We start from the raw sequence: 13,985 nt of genomic DNA on the forward strand, positions 1-13,985 counted from the left end.
TTGGGGCTGAAATGCTTAAAAAAAAAGAAAAAAAAGGTTTGGAAGGTTTAAAAAAGCAATGTAATGTAGATTCCTTCTACATACCATTCTTGAAATGACAATATTATAAGGATAGCTGGCAAATCAGTGATTGCCAGAGGATATGAACTGTGGGGATGTGACTGTAAAGGGTAGTCCTTGGGAGCTTCACTGAGGAAGTTCCTTGGTGGTGATAGAAGAGTTATATGTCATTTTGTTTGTTTGTTTTTTTGAGATGGGGGTCTTGCTTTGTCAGCCAGGCTGGAGTGCAGTGGTGCAATCACAGTTCACTGTAACTTTGAAATCTGGGGCTTAAATGATCCTCCTCCCTAAGCCACCCAAGCTGTAGCTGGTACTACAGGTGTGCACCAGCACGTCCCACAAGAATTATATGTATTTTGTTCTTCACATTCCTGTCAGACACTTTATAAAACAAATGGATCCAGTAGGGAACAAACACAATCATTATGCTGACTGTCGGGAATATAGAGGGAAAGAAAAAGGGTTAGCCTTAAAGTATTGAAAACCACTGAGTGTATGAAAATGCTACTTCCAGGCACCTGGGCTGTGGCTCAGATGCTGATATTAACACATCAGAAAGGTCTCGATTTAGTGACTATCCCACATGCTGCAGCCTTCCTGATTTTATCTCTCTGTATTTTTTAAATGACAGAGCCTGAATATCGTGGACAATAATTGAGGAGGAGGATCAGAGAGCCCAGCCAGGCAAAGTTAGAACAGACTTGGGTCTTGCAGGCTATACCTGGTGAGATCTGAGTTCTTGAGAAATGTGTCACATTCAGGAACCTGCTTTCACTTTTTCTGCTACTTATTCTGTAATGGAAGAAACAGACCACCACTGTGTGAGAGGGGTCCTTCCTGGCTTCCCTCCTCACAGCTGTGTTTCAAAGGGGAAGAGATCTGTGAAGGGCAAGCACAGGCACATCCAGAGCCCACAGAGTCCACTGGGACCAGCATGGGGACAATCAGAGTCTGTGGTCCTCCTGCCTACTGCATGCCCTACAGTATCCTGTGGGGGTTGGGGTGAGATAACTTCTGTGGGGGAGGAGCACCGTGACTGAAGGAAACATCTTTTTTCAGCTGTGGGTGTGCCTAACCCAACTCTGCCTTTACCTTGGAGTGTCCAGAAAAGACAGCACGGGCCAAATGACAAGCCAAAGTTATTGTGACATTTTCATGGAGTAGGAGTTGCAAAATTCCCATTGGAAAGAGGAGAAATAAAGGCCATGGAAAGAAACTCCAGGGAAATGATAGGTCTCATTCACAAGCTATGTCCAAAATAAAGGAGCCCCAGGGTCAAGGATCAACAGTAGGCCTATTGGAAACTAGGGTCCCATTGGAGTCTGGAAATAAAAAATTCAAGTCGTTCATAATAGTCTTGAAAGGCATGACAATTTCTAATAGTTGCTAGAAATGGTACCAACTTTGGGTTCTTGGGCTGTTAATGCACAGAAATTGGCATGAGGCTGAAAGAGTTTCCCCAGGCAAGGCTTTATTGGAGCTTATACCTGGACATAAGAGAGGCAGCACAAGAGAGAGAGAATTCCCCGACTGAAGCCAGTAGGACTTAAAAAAAAAGTTAGGCAAAGCATGGGAATTGACTTCAGGGGTAGGGTATGCAGGATGGGCTGGGCAAGTGTGAAGGGTAGGGTATGCCAGTCAGCATATCTGGTTACAGTGGCTGTCTTCAATAATGGGCAACCTGGTGATCTGGCTGGCTACAACAGTGTAAATCAATGGCTCAGCATTCCTTACCTATGTGGGACACTCAACAACCTTGGTTATCTCCTAAGGCCAGTTTCTGGAATTATTTAAGTAAAAGGCATGGTTCAAACATTATGGTCTGAGCAAGGTAGTAGTGTGGGTTTGTGTTGAGTGGGGATGCATGAAAGAATGCTCTAGTCGATATAGGCTGAAGCCAAGCCCCGTTCCTACTTGGCCTCAGAAAAAGGCAATGTTTTCTTTAGTATACACTGGCCAAGAACTCAAACTTTTGTAAACTTGCTTGACCAGTTGTCACTGTTTCATTGTGATCTCTTCTGCCACTGGGAATGGATTTATTAACTACAGGGTTTTGCGTTGTGGGAGAAGATTTAGTGATTCTAAGAAAGGAATTCACTTTTATTGAAATAGGTTAATAATTAAAACTTCAAAGTGCTACCCAGCCATAGAAGTTTCCTAAAGAAAGAAAACAGAGAGTCATTGGCCATATGAGGTGGAGATGGTTTCATCTGAAGTGTAGGAAAAAACAGATAGGCTTGTGCTTTTTCCTGTGGCAGGTGTGGGTAAATGTGTCCCCCCGCAGGGGCCTACCCTTGCCCATAGCCCTACAGTGTCCTGCAATGTAAACATTTTCTTTTCCAAGGATCTGGTAGGGTGGACATAAAGTCCAAGGCTCACAAAGTAGGAAGAAAAGGGGGTGGCCTGGGGGTTCCTAGCAGGCAGATCCTCCTCATACTCATTGTATTTCCAGGGTGGGGCAGTGCTTCACACATAGTAGGAGCTCCAGGAATACTTATCAAACAAAAGAACAAAGGTAAAGAGAAGAAAGGGAGGGAGGTCAAACGGAAAAAAGCACATGACTAATTCAAAAACTAGACCCCCTATGAAGATGCCTGCAGTGATCAATTTTACCATGAGCTGGCAGCACAGAGAAACGTTCTGGCCAGGGCAACCTCGAGGTTCCTGAACCTCTGCCCCTTTTCTCAGCCTGGGGCTGAACTCCCTGTTTTGGAGATCTCTAAACCAAGCATACACCTCATTGTTCCAAAAACAAAACAAAAGTGCAGTCCTTCGGCATTTATAAAATGTGAGTTCCAATGTAGCTTAAAACTGCCCACCCCTCAGCCTTGCTTAATGTTTTGATTTTAAAAATTTAAATAAATTTTGTTCCTTCATATTTTATACTTTGGATTTTGGTGCCTGGCAGAAGGACTAGTCCATCAAGAGAGAAAGACCATGATACAGGTGGCGATTTGGCCACTGTCCTCTTTGGACTTGAGGTCCACAATGATGTGGTCGTTGGTGTTGGGGATGAACTTGAAGGATGAACTTGAACGTGCATGGGGCCCACCTCCCCCATGTGGCTGACGGAAATGTAACCGAAGTCCTGGGTGGCGCTCAGGAGTCCTCGCTGCACCGCTGGGGGCAGGACCGGAGCTGCAGTGCTCTCCAGCAGGCGGACTAGGGGTGAGGCAGCCTGGCGGTCGGATTTCCGTGGCGGCCCAGCATTGCAGCTGCACACCCAGTTCTTGTGGTCCACGCTGCCCTTGTGGCCTGCCACTCTCACCCATTCCACGTTCTCAGTCACTATGTCCCCTCCTTGCCCAGGCTGCCCCCCTACAGACGCTGGCCATGAACCCCTTCTCCACTGCCCCATCGCCTTCGGAGAGAATTACCTGAGACACGGCCTTGCTGCCTTCCATCTGATAGGTTACCCCTCTCCCATGGTCCACAGAGTAGTTTCCCACCAGAGACGTTCAGATCCGAGAGCTCCACGCCCCTCTCCACTTTCCGCCAGGTGGGACTCTAGGATGCAGTGGTCTTTGTTTCATTTCACCACCACCCTGTCTCTGCTGTCTCATAGGGTTGGGTATCCGCTTTTCAGGTAACTGAACCAGGTGTTTTCCTCTTGGGCCCTTGACCCTGTGTCCAGGTCGGCAATGACTGCGACTGGGTATTGAATCCTACCTGGCGTCCTCTGGAAGACAACCAGGGGTTAAGTGTCATTGTCCATGGCCTTGGTCATGGACGCCAGCACAGGAAGGCCCTGCACACTTATCTGGAGGGAGCACACAGACTCATTCCATTCCAGGTGGTCAGAGGGCTGGGCAGGCATTAGACTGAAGGGCAGGCGGGACCAGCTGGGTCTGGGGCAGGCAGGGCCCAGTGGAGCAGGGAGGCCGACTTCCACCCTTAGCAAGCTCGCCTGGCCTGAGTTATGTGAGAGTAGTGATGGCTACACAAATTAAAGCATAGAATAAAATTTCATAGAACTGTATACACACACACACACACACACACAAATAGATGCCTGTGAAAACTGGTGACATGAGAATAAAGTCTGTGCTCTAGTTAACAGTATTGTACCAATGTCAATTTCCTGGTTTTGATAATGTAGTACAGTAATACAGTTACATAAGAGATCACTATTGGGGAAGCTAACTGAAGAGTACAGGGGACTCTGGACTATTTTTGCAAATTTCTGTGAGTCTATGATTATTTCCAAATAAGATGTTTTAAAAAGTGAATGAGAGAATGAAAAATATGAAATTTACAATGACTTTTTCTTTAGTATTTTGCCCTTTAAGTGTAATCTAATTATTACAATCATCATTATTACTCATGCATAGTGTACAGGAAGCACTTCTCTTATTAAAATATAACTCAAAACTTCCAGAACTTGTCACTGGAAGACACTCCATAGAGGCACTTTGGCTGACTTGAAAGCCAAACCTGTTTGCAGTAGGACCTTCCTTAATTATAGCAGATTATAGCTTGATTATAGTTGATTATAGCTGGTTGCAGGAGTGGGCTGCTCTCTCTTGAGAGGTCAAACTTTACTCACAATTGTACATCAGAATAAGTGAGGAGTGAATATACTTTGAAAAGGCATATTTGAATCACCAGTTTCCTCATTATTTTTATTTGTGGAATATAACATACAGAACAGCTCAAAAACCATAAATGAAGAACACTTAGGAAATGAACACCAGTTAACCTAGGTTAAAAAAAAAAAGAAAATGTAATATTACCTGTAAGCACCCCAGAAATCTCTCATATGCTGCTTGCTTTCTTTCTTTTTAAAATAGCTTTATCGATAATATGATTTAAATACCATAAAATTCACCTGATTTAAGTGTACCATTCAATGGTCTTTAGTATATTTATGGAGTTGTGCAACCATCTTCACAATCTAATTTTAGAATTTTTCCATCACCCCATGAAGAAACCATGTGCCCTTGATCAGTCAGTCTCCATTTTCTGTCTACACCCCTACCATTGTCTCTGATAACCACTAATCTACTGTCTCTGTGAATTTGCCTATTCTGGACATCTCATACAAATGGAATTATATAATATGTGGTCTTTGGGTCTGACTTCTTTCATTTAGCAGAATTTTTTGAGATGCATCTATGTTGTAGCATATATCAGTAATTTATTCTTTTTTATTGCCAAATAGTATTTCATTATATGGATGTATACATTTTATTTATCCACTAATTGATAGACATTTAGGTTGTTTGCACTTTAGGGCTGCTGTGAGTAGAAGCAAAGTGAACATTTATATACAGCTTTTGTGTGTGTGTGTGTGGACATATGCTTTCAGTTCTTTGGGTAGAGGCCGAGGAGTAGAATTGCTGGATCAACAGAAACTCTAACATGTTGAGAATCTGCCAAATCTTTCAAAAGTTTATCAACAACAGTGTTTGTTGGTTCCTGTTTCTCTGCATCCTCAGCAACACTTGATATTATGTACAGCCATTTAGGGCCTGATCTGCATACTCCATGAAATTGGCAATATTTACTATCCATAGATAAGATAAGCCCCAGTGTTATAAAGATGCCAGGCTGCTGTTGTCCTTTGAGTTCACTGACCCTGAGACTCCCTGCTGTGCCTCTTATCCCCTTTCCTAGAAGTTTCCTTGCTCTCCTCCCCTTCTGAATGGTGGTCCCTCCAAGACTCTGGATAGTTTCAAGATGTGAAGGACTCATTCCTCCTGCTTACTTGCTAACACAGCACCCTACTAAAGCTTGTGCATGTTGCTGCCAGCTCATCATATCCTTTTCTTCGATCAGTCCAGAAATCCTTGAACTCACTCCCTACAGTTTTCCTCTAAAAGTGTTATAGTTTTAGCTATTATATTTAGGTCTCTGATTCATTTTGACTTAATTTTTGTATGTGGTGTGGGGTAGGGGTACAATTTATGCTTTTGCATGTGGCTATTCAGTTGTCCCAGCACCATTTGTTGAATACAGGATTATTCTTCACCCCATTGAATGGTCTTGACACTTTCTTGAAAATCAATTGACCACACACACGAGCTTATTTCTGGACTCTCAATTCTATGTTTATCTTCATGCCAGTACTATACTATCTTGATTAGTGTAATATTGTTGTAAGTTTTGAAATGGAGAAGTATGAGTTCTCCAACTTTGTTCAAGATTACTTTAATCTGAGTCCTTTGTGTGTTCTTACGAATTTTTGGATCAGCTTATGAGTTTCTGGGATTTAGAAAGGAATTGCATTAACTGTAGAAAAATCTGGGGAGTATTGCCATCTAACCTTCTAATCTATGAACATGGAGTATCTTCCTCTTTATTTAGATGTTTAATTTTAACAATATTCTGTAGTTTGCAGTGTACAAGTTCTGTACTTCTTTTGTTATACTTATTCCCAAGTGTTTATTGTTTTTAATTACATTCTGAATGAATTTTTTTCTTAATCTCTTTTTTGAATTGTTCATTGCTAACATGTAGAAATGCAGTTGATTTTTGTATATTCATCTTGTATCTGACATTTTGCCTAACTTGTCTATTAGCTCTGGAAATTTTTTAGTAAATGTTTTAGGATTTTATATATACAAGATCATGTTGTCTGCAAATAGCTTTACTCTTCCTTTCCAACTTGATGACTTTATTTTGCCTAATTTTCCTGTCTAGAACCTTCAGTAAAATGTTGAATAGAGGTGGTGAGAGCAGATATCCTTATCTTCTTCTTGATTTTAGGGAAAAAGTATCCAGTCTTTTGCTATTGAGTATAATGTTAGTTTTGGGTTTTTCATAGGTTCCCTTAATAAGATTGAGAAAATTACTTTCTACTATTAGTTTGTAAAGTGTGCCTTTGTGAGGGGTGGGGGTTAGTCATGAAAGGGTATTAAATTTTTTTCAAATTTTTTTTCTGCATTATAATTTCTTTTGAGACTATTATGTGGTTTTTACCTTTTATTATCTTAATATGGTATATTACATTAATTGATTTTCATGTATTAAATCAATCCCGCATTCCTAGGATAAATCCCACTTCATCTGGGCAAGTTTATGGACTATCAATACTAATTTTTCTCTAAATGTTTGATAGAATTCACCAGTAAAGCCTCTAGTTTCTATGTTTTTCTTTGAAAATACTTTAAATTACTGATTCAATCTCTTTTCCTGTCATAGGTTTGTTCATGTTTTCTATGCCTTTATGAGTCCATTTTGGCAATTTGTGTTGCTCTAGGAATTTGCCCACATTACCTAAATTATCTAATTTGTTGGCATATATTTATTCATAGTGTTTACTTATAGTCCTTTTAATATTTTTAGGATTAATGGTAATATCTCCTCTTTCATTCTGGATTTTTTTTTATAATCTGTGCTTTTTCTCTTTATCTTGGTCAATCTACCTGAAGGTTTGCCAATTTTGCTGATCTTTTCAAAGAACCATTTTTTGATTTTATTGATTTTCTATTTTTTTGTTTTTTCTACTTCTTTTATTTTTACCCTGTTATTTTCTTATTCTACTTGTTTTGGGTTTTGTTTGCTTTTCCTTTTCTAGATCTGAAGTTGAAGTCTTAAGATTATTAAGATTGTTCTTCTTTTCTATTATAGCCATTTAAAGCTATAAATTTTCCCCATGTCTTGCTTTAATTGCATCCTACATATGCGCTCCTTTCTGATTAAAACTCTCTCATTAAAGATATATACTACCCTGACTCTTGTAATATTTTTCTCATTTTCTGAAACAATACACTTTAGTTTTCTTGTTAGGGAACTTTATTTAAATGGAGTCACATTGCCTCTGTGTGTGTGTGTTTTGTTCTTTTTATCCAATATTATGTCTGGGCATTGGTGCATGTTGTTACAAGTAGTCTTAATTGGTTTATTTATATTTTTGTATTCCACAGAATGCACTTTACTGTTAAAGTGTATAATTTATATAACATATAAATATATAATTTATCATTTCATTGTTGATGAACATTTGCATTGTTTCCAATTTGGGGCTAATATGAGTAATGCTGTGATGTACATTCTTATACATGTATCTTGAAGAACATGTGCACACATTTCTCCAGTGTTGAGACTTAGCTAAGAGTAGGATTGTTAGGTCACAGTATATGTGTATTCTCTGTTTTAGTGTAGAATGCCACACTATTTTTCAATGAGATTGAACCTCACTACATTGTCATTAGTAACATATGAGAGTTTCCATACTCCTATTATCAACATTTGGTACTTGCAGTTGTTTTAATTTTAGTTGTTCTGGTAAGTATAGTGGTACCTCATTGTGGTTTTTATTTTCACTTCCCCATTGCTAGTAAGGCTGAGCTCTCTTTTATACAGTTATTCACAATTTGGATATTCTATTATGTGAAGTACCTGTTCAAACCTTTTTGCCCATTTTTCTTGTAGATTGTCTTTTTATTATTGATTTGTAGACATTCTTCTATATTCTGCATAGAAATCCTTTGTCATATTTATGTTGCAAATTTTCATTATGTGTCTTACCTTTTTACTCTTTTATTGTGTTTTGGGGTGTATATGTTCTTTTGGTGTAATCTAAAATTGCAATAATTTTCCTTTTGGGTAGAGCTTTTTGTATTTTGTTGAAAAAAATCCACCCTGTCCCAAGATTATAAAAATTTTCTCCTAGATACCTTCCAAAAGCTTGATTGCTTATCTTTTAAATGTAAGTCTTTTAATTTGTCTGAAATTGATTTTTGTCTATGGAATAAGGAAGGAGTCCAATCTATTTTTCCAATATGGGTTCCCAATTACCCCAGCAAGTTTAGTGGAAACATTTATCCTTTCGCTAGTGATCTACAGTGTCACTTATCAAGTGTTGGTGTATATGTGGATTTGTTTCCAGGCCTCTATCCTGTTCCCTTGATTATTTTATCTACCACTGAGCCAACAGTATACAATCTTAATTATTATAGCTTACAATAAGTCTTGATATTTGCTAGGACAAATCCTCTTTCATCTCCCACCTTGTTCTTCTTGAAGAATGTTTTATCTCTTTTTGGCCCTTTGCATATTTTAATAAATTTTAGAGTAAGTTTTTAAGCTGTAAAAAAAAAAAAAAAACATTCTGGGGATTTTATTGAGACTATAGTAAATCTACAGATAAATTTGGAGTAAATTGATTATCTTCATAATATTGAGCTTCCTATCTATAAACATAATATAACTCTTCATTTATAGATACACTTAATATCTCTCAATAGAGTTTTATAATTTTCTCCATAGAGATCATCTTTTGTTAAATGTATTTCTTGATATTTCATTTTTTATACTATCTTTTAATTTTTATTTATTTATTTTTTGAGATGGAGTTTCTCTCTTGTTGCCCAGGCTGGAGTGCAATGGCACGATCTTGGCTCACTGCAATCTCTGCCTCCCGGATTCAAGCAATTCTCCTGCCTCAGCCTCCCGAGCAGCTGGGATTACAGGCATGTGCCACCACACCCGGCTAATCTTGTATTTTTTGTAGAGACGGGGTTTCTCCATGTTGGCCAGGCTGGTCTCAAACTCCTGACCTCAGGTGATCCGCCCACCTCGGCCTTTCCTGCTATCTTAAATGATATATGTTTAAATTCAATTTTTGTATTTTTTATTGCTGATGTGAGAATAAATTGATTTCTTAAACTATTGATTATATATCTAACAGCTGTACTAAACTCTGAGTCTTATAATTTATATGTGGGTTCTTCTGAATGTTTATATATACAGTCTAACTATCTTCAAAAATGATTTTTTTTCTTTCCACTCCTTATGTGTTTGACGTTTTTTTCTTGCCTTAACGCACTGAGTAGCTTATTCAGGTCTCTTTACTTTTACCTAACGTCTTTTTCTGTTTCAGGGTTACATCTAAGATACCACATCACATTTAGCTATTATGTTTCCTTAGGCTTCTCTTGGCTGTAATATTTACTCAGATTTTTCTTGTTTTGGATGACCTTGAGTTTCAAGGAGTACTGACCATGTATTTTATAGGTTACCTCTCTATTGGAATTTATCTGATTTTTTTTCTCATGATTAGACTGGGATTATGGGTTTGCGGGAGGAAGACCACATCATATTAAAGTTACATTCTAACATAATTTATCACTGTTGATATTGACAGATTGTCACATTTCCTCACTGTTAAAGTTACTCTTTTTTTCATCATTTCCATACTGTACTCTTTGAAAGGAAGTCTCTATGTGCAGCCCACATTTAAGAATTGATTATTTCAGATTTTCTACATAGGCAATCATGTTATCTGTGAACAAAAAGTTTTATTTCTTTCTTCCCAATTTGTATACTACTTATTTATTTATTTGTCCCATTTTATCATCTAGAACTTCCAATGCAATGTAGAAAAGTAGTGGTGAGAGACAACATCCTTGCCTTGTCCTTATCTTAGTAAGAAAGCTTCTACTTTCTCAACATTAAGTATATGTTAACTGTATGTTTTTTGTAGATGTTTTTATTTAAAATTTTTTCTTTTTTTCTTTTCTTTTTTTTTTTTTTTTTTTTTTTTAGAGACAGGGTCTTGCTCTGTCTCCCAGGCTGGAGTGCAGTGGTGTGATCATAGGTCACCCCAGCCTTGAACTGTGGGATCAAGTGATACTTACATATTGGCCTACCGAGTAGCTAGAGCTATAGATGCATACTTCCATGCCTGGCTAATTTTTTTTTTTTTTTTTTTTTTGAGATGGAGTCTCACTCTGTCACCAAGGCTGAAGTACAGTGCAATGAGCTCAGCTCACTGCAACCTCCGCCTCCTGGGTTCAAGCAATTCTCCCACTTCAGTCTCCCAAGTAGCTAGGATTACAGGCGTAAGCCACCATGCCTGGCTAATTTTTATATTTTTAGTAGAGACAGGGTTTCACCATGTTGGCCAGGCTGGTCTCGAACTCCTGACGTCAGGTGATCCACCTGCCTCAGCCTCCCAAAGTGCTGGGATTACAGGCATGAGCCACCGCACCTGGTTTTTTTTTTTTTTTTTGGTTTTGGTTTTTTTTTTTTTTTTTTAGCAATGGGGTTTTGCTATGTTGACCAGACTGGTCTTAAGCTCCTGGCCTCAAGTAATCCTTCTGTGTTGACCCCCAAAAACACTTAGATTAATAGGTATGGGCCACTGTGCCCAGCTGTAAATGTTCTCTATCAAGCTGAAGAAGTTTCCCTGTATTTCTAGTGTGCTGAGAGTTTTTATCATGAATGAGTGTTGGATTTTATCAAATGCATGTGATCATGTGACTTTTCTTCTTTAGCCTATTGATGTGATACATTATATTAAGTGACTTTTGAATGTTGAACCAGCCTTACATGCCTGGAATAAATCCCGTTTGGTCATAGCATATAATTCTTTTTATCCATTGCTATATCTGATAATATTTTGTTGAGTATTTTTGCATCCATGTTCATGAAAGAAATTAGCCTGTAGTTTTTTTTCTTGTTATAACTTTGTCTGATTTTGGTATTAGGGTGATGGGCTCATAGAATGAGTCAGGAAATGTTCCCTTTGTTTCTGTCTTCTGGAAGAGATTTTTGAAAATTGGTATAAATTCTTCTTTAAAATTATAGTAGAATTCACCAGTACACCCATCTGGGCCTGATGCTTTCTGTTTTAGAAGGTTCTTAGTTACTGATTCAATTTATTTAATATATATAGTTCTACTCAGATAGTCTATTTCTTTTTGTACAAGTTCTGGCAGATTGTGTCTTTCAATGGATTGGTCTGTTTCACCTAGGTTATCAAATTTGTGAGCGTAGAGTTTTTCATAGCATTCCTTTATTATCTTTTTAATGTCCATAAGGTCCGTAGTGTTGTCCCTCCTTTCATTTCTGATATTGTATTTTTTGTTTTTGTAGACACAGGGTCTGCCTTTTTTTTTTTTCTTTGAGAGAGGGACTCACTCCGTCACCCAGGCTAGAGTGCAGTGGCACGATCTCAGCTCACTGCAACCTCCACTTTCTGGGCTCAAGTGATTCTCCAGTCTCAGCCTTCCAAGTAGCTGGGACTACAAGTATAAGCCACCAATGCCTGGCTAATTGTTTTGCACTTTTTGTAGAGATAGGGTTTCATTGTATTGTATTGTATTGCCCAGGCTGGTCTTGAACTCCTGAGCTCAAAGAAATCCACCCACCTCAGCCTCCCGAAGTGCTGGTATTACAGATGTGAGCCACCACATCTGCCTTAGACACAGGGTCTCACTATGTTGACCAGACTGGTCTTGAACTCCTTGGCCTCCCAAAGTGCTGGGATTATAGGCATAAGCCACTGTGCCCAGCCTGATATTAATATTTTTACATCCTCCCTCTCTCTCTCTCTTTTTTAAAATATTAGTTAGCCTAGCTGTGGGCTTATCACTTTTTTGATCTTTTCGAAGAACCAGCATTTGGTTTTGTTGTATTTCTCTATTAGTTTTCTGTTTTCAATTCCATTGATTTCTGCTCTAATTTTTATTTCTTTTTTTCTGCTTACTTTGAATTTAATTTACTTTCCCTTTTCTAGTTTCCTAAAGTGGAAGCTTATGTGATTGATTTTAGATATTGAGTATCACAGGGTACAGTAGGTAAATTTTTCTTCTTTTAACCATGGAGTACACATTTTGTTCTTGTGAAGATATTCTTTCATTCACTAGATATTTACTGAGCACCTACCATGGGACAGGCACTGTAGTCTTGGCCTTCATAGAGTTTATCTCTTCTTGAACAGAATACTGAACATCTTCCCATTGAAAACAAAATACCTAAGATGGGGAGCAAAATGTACATACAGACTGAAAATTCTGAATGAGTTGCCTTTTCTTCCTCCACCCTTTTTCTCAGATTATAACCCTCTGGAGGATTTCTAGTTTAATAAGTAGTCTTTATTTGGGCTCCTTGCCCTGCTTGGACTGAAAGTATAGTTGACATTTATATCATTCCTATCCTTGCCTCTCCCTCAGCTCTGAGCTTAGAAGCCCCAGCCAGTGGTCTTTGAAGAGATCCTCGGGGTGTGAGGTGGCATCAGAGCATGAATGAATGACATTTTTACCTCATAAAACTCTACTCCCCTCTGTATTTTTTTGAGGTCTAGATTTTGAATTTTCAAAATAAGTTTTAAAAGCGTCACTGTTTATTCCATAGGCCCTTGAAATAGTAAACCAATGACATTTTTATTAATATAGGTATTTTCTGTGATCTCTAGTGAGGTAAATTTTAAAAATTCATTTGTTACACACTTATATCTGGTTCCTACTAATCTTCAGAAAAAGAACAGGATGGAGATAATTCAGGTGAGATACATTCATTGACTATGAAGCTGACTTCTAACTAGCTCCTAGTTCAGATCATAATTAAGCATCAGAAAATAACAGAGCCCAGGATTAGGGTGAGTCAAATGAGACCACTTTTAAGTTGTAGAAAATTTAAGGAATGTAAAAACAATCTTGATTAAAACAAATTATTTTAACACAATATTTTTTCATTTTTTTTTCTTTTGAGATGGAGTCTCACTCTGTCACCCACGCTGGAGTGCAGTGGGGCAATCTCAGCTCACTGCAACCTCCGCCTCCTGGGTTCAAGCAACTTTCCTGCTTCAGCCTCCCATGTAGCTGGGACTACAGGTACCCACCACCACACCTGGGTAATTTTTGTATTTCTAGTAGGGACAGGGTTTCACCATGTAGGCCAGGTTGGTCTCGAACTCCTGACCTCAGGTGATCCGCTTGCCTTGGCCTCCCAAAGTGCTGGGATTACAGGTGTCAGCCACCACACCTGGCCAACACAATATTTTTTAAGGCCAAAATGAATGCACAAATTCTATGACAAACTAAATATCCAAAACTTAAAGACAGGATGTTATACTGCCACACTGCCATTATTTCTGAGGCAAAAAGGAAAAAGTGTGCCCCTGTATAAATGTATTTTAATGGTTATTTTTCAAGAATATTAATGTATTTGAAAAAATATTGAAATGTTAAAAAGTA

At 38.4% G+C, this 13,985-nt stretch overlaps 1 protein-coding gene and 1 pseudogene across 2 annotated transcripts in view; one reads left to right on the top strand and one right to left on the bottom strand.

The window, feature by feature from the left end:
* Positions 1 to 13,985, top strand: part of LOC129473601 (cytidine monophosphate-N-acetylneuraminic acid hydroxylase) — an 87,814-nt gene that overhangs the window by 13,819 nt on the left and 60,010 nt on the right. The gene's annotated exons all lie outside the window — the stretch shown is intronic.
* On the bottom strand, positions 3,342 to 3,877 carry LOC129473167 (soluble calcium-activated nucleotidase 1-like; annotated as a pseudogene).

The sequence above is a fragment of the Symphalangus syndactylus genome, chromosome 23 (assembly GCF_028878055.3).
Source record: "Symphalangus syndactylus isolate Jambi chromosome 23, NHGRI_mSymSyn1-v2.1_pri, whole genome shotgun sequence".
Taxonomy (NCBI): Eukaryota; Metazoa; Chordata; class Mammalia; order Primates; family Hylobatidae; genus Symphalangus; species Symphalangus syndactylus.